Source organism: Artemia franciscana, unplaced genomic scaffold (genome assembly GCF_032884065.1).
Source record: "Artemia franciscana unplaced genomic scaffold, ASM3288406v1 PGA_scaffold_40, whole genome shotgun sequence".
In the NCBI taxonomy this organism is placed as follows: domain Eukaryota; kingdom Metazoa; phylum Arthropoda; class Branchiopoda; order Anostraca; family Artemiidae; genus Artemia; species Artemia franciscana.
This window is the reverse complement of record NW_027062678.1, coordinates 39,883-48,332: the sequence shown is the minus strand read 5'-3', so window position 1 is coordinate 48,332 and position 8,450 is coordinate 39,883. Positions and strand designations below refer to the sequence as shown.

At 29.9% G+C, this 8,450-nt stretch overlaps 1 long non-coding RNA gene across 1 annotated transcript; it reads left to right on the top strand.

The window, feature by feature from the left end:
- Window positions 1-3,606: 3,606 nt before the first annotated feature.
- Window positions 3,607-8,450, top strand: LOC136041835 (uncharacterized). The gene is made up of 2 exons (XR_010621108.1): window positions 3,607-3,803; window positions 8,252-8,450. It is a non-coding gene; the product is annotated as an uncharacterized LOC136041835 (long non-coding RNA).

The window sequence follows — 8,450 nt, the reverse complement described above, 5'->3', positions numbered from 1 at the left end:
AATATATCCCCTTGGGCTCTGTTGGGCATGACCAGAAATGGGCTGGGAACAACTGCTTTACATTAGTGTAGTGTTGTGGACTAAGCGAGGACAACCCCTTCATACACAGTACATTACTGTCTCTCTTTGTCACGTTTTAATAGTGGTGTTTAAAGTTTTAATGCAACTCTATTCTGATAATCGAAAAAAATCTTGTTTTCTAAATTAGATATTTTTCTATTTAATTCAACAAGAAATTCCATTGAAATAGAATTCTTGTAAATGAAACTGGTCAAAACTTTTAATGTATTCTAAAAGTTTATAAAGAAAACAACAGGCCATCAATAGAAGAAGCCCAGAATTTTCGAACTGATTTCAATTACAACAGCCTTGCTGAATGATGTGAAATCAGTTGTTCTCTATCAGCTCTATGATTTTAGATATTTATTTATCAACCAGTGTTTTTTACTCAAAATTTCGAATTACAGATGATGTAAAAATAAGGATCCCAGTTTATCTTATTAATAATAATAAAAGCTTCAATGAGTTTCACAAACTCTGTAAAATTTTGTAAAAAGATAGTATATTGTTGTCTAATTAAGTTTTTAAAGGGTGGCCTTTATTTGATGTCCCCATTTTCCATCAATATGTATGCCTTATTCTTTTTTTAATTTAGTCTCTTTTTGACAATGAACAATAAAACTATTTAAGTTTATTTTTTTTTATTTTAATTATAAAATTGTATTTAATTTGTTAGCTCCAACTCATATTATTGAGCTAAATATTAAATCAGTTAAGCAAACATAATTATAGGCTAACTAGAACTGAAATTTGGAAATACTATTAAACATTGACAATTATCCAAGTTTCATTCTGTACTATTTCTAACTAAAAGATTATTGCCTCACAGTTTGACAAAAGAAACAGAACATAATGGTAGACACGAATATCCATCGGTTTATTAAAAATAGAAATTTTGTAATACAAATAAATTATATCAGAAAAAGAAGTCAAGTACTCACAATGGAAAAAGTTGATGTGTCAACTAACATGATGAAAGTACTAATTTTATATGATTTAGCTACAAAATGAGAGAAAATTTAACGAAAAAGTCAAATACTTAAACACTTCACCCAGAATTATTGTTTGTTCGTTTATATTAACGAGAACCCTTTTTAAGATTGAGCAAAAATCACTATTCACACTGTCAATTACTTATATTGAATATTAAAAAGCTGCCAGAAAGTGTAAAATTAAGCCAATACTCTCGCGGAGGGCAGGATTGAACCTGGAAACCTCTGATCAAGAAGCTTAGACTCTTCACTCGCGTTACCGAAATGCATTGAAGTATTAGGTTTTTAAGGCTGTTGGTCCGAAGATTTAGCCTGTTGGTTCGAAAATTTACTTACGCGTATGGATAGTGAACAGAAAGAAAACAGGGTTAAAAAATGGTCTTATTTAATGGTTGGCCTCACCAGAAGGAAACACTATAAAAATTATACAATTATACAACAATTATACTAAATACTTAGTCCACTTATAAAATACCAATTCACGCAAAATTTTAATTAACAAAGTTTAAATATCGGAAGGGGAGGGGGAATCTGGATTTTTAAAATACCTTGATGTTTTTGGTTATGTTTCAATATTACTATTTTTTCAAAGGCCTACAGGAGTCTTTTCTTTATGCAAAAAGACTCCTGTAGGAGTCCTCTAATTGTGTTTGGTTGGAATTCTTAAGCTTCCGTATGGACCAAAGATTAAAAATGAAATGTTTGAAGTTAAGATTCTCAGGGGAAACAAGGAATGAGTCCTGTGGCGGGTGAACAGTTCTGTATCAATTGAGGGTTTTCCTGTAAAATTTGGCAATGTCTATTAAATACGTTTTCATCGTCGATTTACTTGCTATATTGGTCGCTTTTTATATTTTCTTCATTTTTAATTTCTTTTCTATTGTGTCTTGTTTGTTTTTCTATAATTTTAATCCAGTTGGTATGTTTCTAATAATAAAGGAGATTTTTCAAAATGAAAATTTAAATAAAAAAATACAGGGAAATAGAAGTTTTTCGATTTCTTGGAAGCGTGTCAAAATTTAATCCTTTCAACTGTCTCAACTTTTTGCGGGAAATCGGATCCCATTTTCTTCATTCTCAAAGAATTTTTTTATCTTGTTTTTGTTTCTTTCTAGCTGACTCTGGATGTTCAAAGAATAAGATTTTTGTTTACTTGTTTTTTCTTTTCTTTTTTCTTTTCTTTTTTCTGCTAAAATTTCTATGCTTAGTAAATCTTTGTTTTTTTTTTAAATCCTGGGTTCCCGCTGGTGCGATTTCACGCAAAAACGGCCGTCTGTGTGAACCAATAAATTTCCTCCATTTTTTGTTGCAAGTCAATACATCACAATGGTTCCACGGCTGCGTTGAAATATTTCAAATGAGCTGTTGAAAATCCCATCCTTTATTCTGAATTGAAAGCTTTTTATAAACCATAAATTGTAAGTAGCTTAGAAACTGATCATGTTTATCAGAATTTTTCTGTCAATATTTGACAAAAAATGTGAGGGTCATATCCCTTTAGTTCAAGACTTTAATCCTCAGCGCCTTTGGGGATATTACCAGGGAAATGAACATGCATGATTTGAATTATTCATTGGTTAGACATAGGTAGGCTAGGCTAACATGCACTAGCCCTTTGAATATTTGTCTGATCTTTTTGAATATTTGTCAGCAGTTATAATGAACCATTTTGTGGGTAAACATTTTTTGCTATTTTCTTGTGTCCGCTATCCGTGAGCCGTTTCGTGTTACAAAAAAATCTAATTAATGGGAATCTAAGATAATAAGTGATTGTCCTTATTATAAACAGTATTATATCGTATATTGCCAAATGAAATATTCTTTTATATGGAGAGTTGAAATATTCTTTTATATGGAGAGTTGCACATTTTAATTTTTTTATTAGAAATGTGTAACTAATCTGAATTTGTCTACCCTCGACTGTTCTGTGAGTTTTGGCTGTTTTTTAACAATTTGAAAATAAACTCCTCGCGCTCGAAAACATGTGTTTTCGACTCATTCTAAGTATTCACTGGTCCCAGAAAGTAACGGAAGCTAATGTACGACAGAAGACGTCTCATCCACTGATAACCGAAGAGATCAAATATAGGAAGTGGAGATACCTTGGGCAAGTGATCGGCATGTCCGAAAATCAGCTATCGAAGGTCGCCCTTCAGTGGTAGCCACATGGTACCAGAAGAAGACAAGTCCTACGACGTAGCTACCGGGCTGAAAGATCTCAATGCTTCAATCCAACCTTAATTGGAGGATGTCTTGGTGGCTGCAAGGATGAGAGATGACTGGCGACTCTTCTTGGATGTAAGTGCCTCTGGGGGTACAGGAGAATCAATTTCTAAGGTTCTATGATGCTAAAAGCTCGTTTAAGTGCATTCCCTCTTGCAACTGCAAGTTTTTACTGGAACTGAGATCTAACACTTTTTTGCTTCACTGATTTTACTAACTATACCGATTTCGCTTTGTTGCAAAAAGATGCTATAAGGCGTCGGTATTTTTACTGTCGACACTAGTACAAGTTTGCTCCTAGAGTCATAGAGAACTAATTAAATTTTATTTTAGGTTGACCGTTATAAATTACCAAATGGAAATCACATCATCCTGTTGGCTGAAGGTCGTCTGGTCAATCTCGGCTGCGCCATGGGTCATCCTTCATTTGTGATGAGTACCTCATTTTCAAACCAAGTATTGGCTCAAATTGAGTTGTGGACAAAGCCAGGCCAGTATGCAGTTGGCGTTCACATTCTTCCTAAAAAGGTATGTTTCTAGGGTGATTTTGTGCTCTGATTTATAGTCGTCATGTTTTACGACTATATATTTAATGTTTTTAAACATTAAATGTTTGCGACTAAATTCTAGAACCTCGAGAAAGCAATTTAAGTTGTAAAAATTATAAGTATATATTTATATTTTTATTCGTATATATATATATATATATATATATATATATATATATATATATATATATATATATATATATATATATCTATATATATAAAAATAAGTTGTCTGTGGATCTGTGGATCGTGGATCAGGTGACGTCACCTGAAAAAACTGGATCAGGTGACGTCAAAACTGAAAAAACTAAAAAAAGGCAAAAACTACAAAAAAAACTAAAAACTAATAAAAAAAATAAAAAAGCTAAAAAACTAAAAAAAGGCAAAAACTACAAAAAAAAACTAAAAACTAATAAAAAAGCTAAAAAACTAAAAAAACTAAAAAAAGGCAAAAACTACAAAAAAAACTAAAAACTAATAAAAAAAATAAAAAGCTAAAAAACTAAAAAAACTAAAAAAAGGTAAAAAACTAAAAAAAACTAACTACAAAAAAAACTAAAAACTAATAAAAAAAATAAAAAAGCTAAAAAACTAAAAAAACTAAAAACTAATAAAAAAGCTAAAAAACTAAAAAAAACTAAAAAAAAGGCAAAAACTACAAAAAAAACTAAAAACTAATAAAAAAAATAAAAGAGCTAAAAAACTAAAAAAACTAAAAACTAAAAAAAAGGAAAAAAACTGAAAAATAAGCTAAAATAAAGGTAAAAACCAATAAAAAACTAAAAAAAAAACTAAAAACTAATAAAAAAAATAAAAAAGCTAAAAAACTAAAAAAACTAAAAACTAATAAAAAAGCTAAAAAACTAAAAAAAACTAAAAAAAAGGCAAAAACTACAAAAAAAACTAAAAACTAATAAAAAAAATAAAAGAGCTAAAAAACTAAAAAAACTAAAAACTAAAAAAAAGGAAAAAAACTGAAAAATAAGCTAAAATAAAGGTAAAAACCAATAAAAAACTAAAAAAAAAACTGAAAAAACTAAAAAAAGGCAAAAACTACAAAAAAAACTAAAAACTAATAAAAAAAGTAAAAAAGCTAAAAAACTAAAAAAAACTAAAAAAAACTAAAAAAAGGTAAAAAACTAAAAAAACTAAAAACTAATAAAAAAGCTAAAAAACTAAAAAAAACTAAAAAAAAGGCAAAAACTACAAAAAAAACTAAAAACTAATAAAAAAAATAAAAGAGCTAAAAAACTAAAAAAACTAAAAACTAAAAAAAAGGAAAAAACTGAAAAATAAGCTAAAATAAAGGTAAAAACCAATAAAAAACTAAAAAAAAAACTGAAAAAACTAAAAAAAGGCAAAAACTACAAAAAAAACTAAAAACTAATAAAAAAAGTAAAAAAGCTAAAAAACTAAAAAAAACTAAAAAAAACTAAAAAAAGGTAAAAAACGAAAAAAAATAAAAAATAAAAAAAAACTAAAAAAAGGAAACTAAAAAAAATAAAAAAGCTAAAAAACTAAAAAAACTAAAAAAAAACTAAAAAAAGGTAAAAAACTAAAAAAAAACTAACTACAAAAAAAACTAAAAACTAATAAAAAAAATAAAAAAGGCAAAAACTACAAAAAAACTAAAAACTAATAAAAAAGCTAAAAAACTAAAAAAACTAAAAAAAGGCAAAAACTACAAAAAAAACTAAAAACTAATAAAAAAGCTAAAAAACTAAAAAAACTAAAAAAACTAAAAAAAGGTAAAAAACTAAAAAAACTAAAAAAAACTAAAAAAAAAAGGAAAAAAACTGAAAAATAAGCTAAAATAAAGGTAAAAACCAATAAAAAACTAAAAAAAAAACTGAAAAAACTAAAAAAAGGCAAAAACTACAAAAAAAACTAAAAACTAATAAAAAAAGTAAAAAAGCTAAAAAACTAAAAAAACTAAAAAAAGGTAAAAAAGGTAAAAAACTAAAAAAAATAAAAAATAAAAAAAAAAATAAAAAAAAGGAAAAAACTGAAAAATAAGCTAAAATAAAGGTAAAAACCAATAAAAAACTAAAAACAAAAAAAGGAAAAAACTAAAAAAAAAATTTCATCTAAAAAACTAAAAAAAAACTAAAAAAGGTAAAAACTAAAAGAACTAAAAAAGAAAAAAATAAATGACGATACTCAAAGAGAAAGCGACCAGGACAAAAGGAATGTTCGATTAGCAATCAACAAAGCACCGGGACACAGGGAGTATAAATGACGACCAGGACATAAGTAAAAAAAAAACTAACAAAACTAAAAAGAAGGTAAAAACTACAAAAAAACTAAAAAGAAAAAAAAACTAAAAACTAATAAAAAAACTAAAAAATCTAAAAATCTAAATAAACTAAAAAAGAAAAAAAAAAGGAAAAAAATAAAGGAGAAAAACAAAACTAAAAAACGAATGTATATACAGACCGGGACACCGGGATACAAATGACGACCGGGACACAGGGAATATAAATGACGACCGGGACACAGGGACACAACTACAACGGGGACACCGGGGGAAACAGGGGGATATAAATGACGACCGGGACACCGGGACAGGGAATGGTCGATTAGCAATCACCATCAACAAAGCTCAAGGGCAATCATTAGAATCATGAGGTATAGATCTGAATACAGATTGTTTTCCCATGGACCATTATATGTTGCATGTTCAAGAGTCGGTAAACCTGACAATCTATTTATATGCAAAGACAATGGGACAGCAAAGAATGTTGTATATTCGCAAGTTTTACGTAGTTAAAACCATATATATATATATATATATATATATATATATATATATATATATATATATATATAATATATATATATAATATATATATATATATCTAATATTCACAGGTGGGACATAGGGACACAACTACAATGGCGCGTAACTATTATGGCGCGTAACGACTTACGCGCGCGGGGGGGCTTGGGGGGGGCGCGAAGCGCCCCCACCAACTAGGTGTTGGGGTGGCGCGAAGCGCCACCCCAACAGCTAGTATATATATATATATATATATATATATATATATATATATATATATATATATATGATTTTGAATGAATCCGAACAGCTGTAGCAAAAGGTATGGAAAAATGTCTTCTGTAGTGATGCACTAAAATGAAGCGTAGACAATATTTGCGGCTAGAAGACATGCAACAACAAACATCACTACGAATCTCAAATGAAAATATTGGACAACAAAATCTGCAGTTAGGAGAAAAGCGACAGGGATGATCACATGGAATTGTAAATCGAATCAGTGGTCAGAAGAGAACCAACGGTGAGAATCACAACGAATCCGAGAAGAAAACAAATCCTATAAAATGTATGATTCTTTGATGCATTAACAAGAAGCAGGGGTTGAATCCTCGCCATAATTTCTTTGATTATCCAAATAAAGGATTAGAGAATCAAATTTATACAAGCCTGCCGAGTACCAGGGCCAGGGTGAATCCCATGGTCCGGGTACTATATATGTATATATATACTGAAAAGTACTTTCATAATAAAAATAGTAGTTTCGTAAACGTTTATTTTGAAAAGAGACTAAAATTATGAAATTTTGTTTTAAGATAAAAAAAATTATTAGAGATTGATGTAAGTTAGATACATATCTGTTAAGGAAATAGGCTAGAATACTCGATTAACGCCTGAGCGAGTGAAAAGATTGTGTGCATACAGTCGGCCATCACAGTTGACCCTCACTATGCTCTGAATGGTGCGTATGGCGACGGCCTTTTGTCGCGTTCGCACTACGGTCGTGCAAATAGCATTTTTCCTGATCTAGTCCATGAATACGAACAAAAATGATCTACTCCGTTTGTAAAGCGCTTTTAGTTCCTTTAGATTAGGTCAAACGTCCAGTTTCTCGATCAATAGTAGCCTACAGTCTAAAAATTTCAATTTTTTGCCAAAAAAATCTACTTTTTGGCGCGGGTTGTTTATTTATTCTAAGTAGCAGTCAATTTAATTATTTACTGAGGGGTTGGGGTTGCCTCTCACTTTGAAAAAGCTGTGAATGTAGACAACTTAAAAAGTGCTCTTATCTTGTGTCCCCCTCCTCCCTCCTCTCTCCCCTCCGATATGTGTCGAATGCTCCTGGTTATTTCATCATGAAATTAAACAAAAGTGATGAATTTCAATCGAAATCGATACTGGCGTAAAATACCCTCTTCGTCTTCGGTTATTCCCTAGAATCCAGATCCGCAAGGTTTGGAATGCTCATCGCTCTCTTCCCTCTAAAAATATAAAAATCACTCCGTTAGCTCAACGCAATAAACGAGCATCCAGTAATTAATAGTTACTGAGGAATAAAGAGATGCTATTCTTGTTGTACTATATTTCCTTACTGAACTCTCTTTGAAGGTCTATACTTCTTGTTCTTAAGAATAATCCCAATTTTGTTCTAGCTTGATGAAGAAGTGGCTGCCTTGCACTTGGAGCATTTGGGAGCCAAATTGACAAAACTGACGGCGGACCAAGCATCATATGTGGGGATCCCAGCAGAGGGACCTTTCAAGCCTGAATTTTACAGATATTAGTTCTGAACATCCAGGATTGCGTTATCTTTTTGTTTTCTGTGGTTTCAAACAGCAATTTTTATTCAAA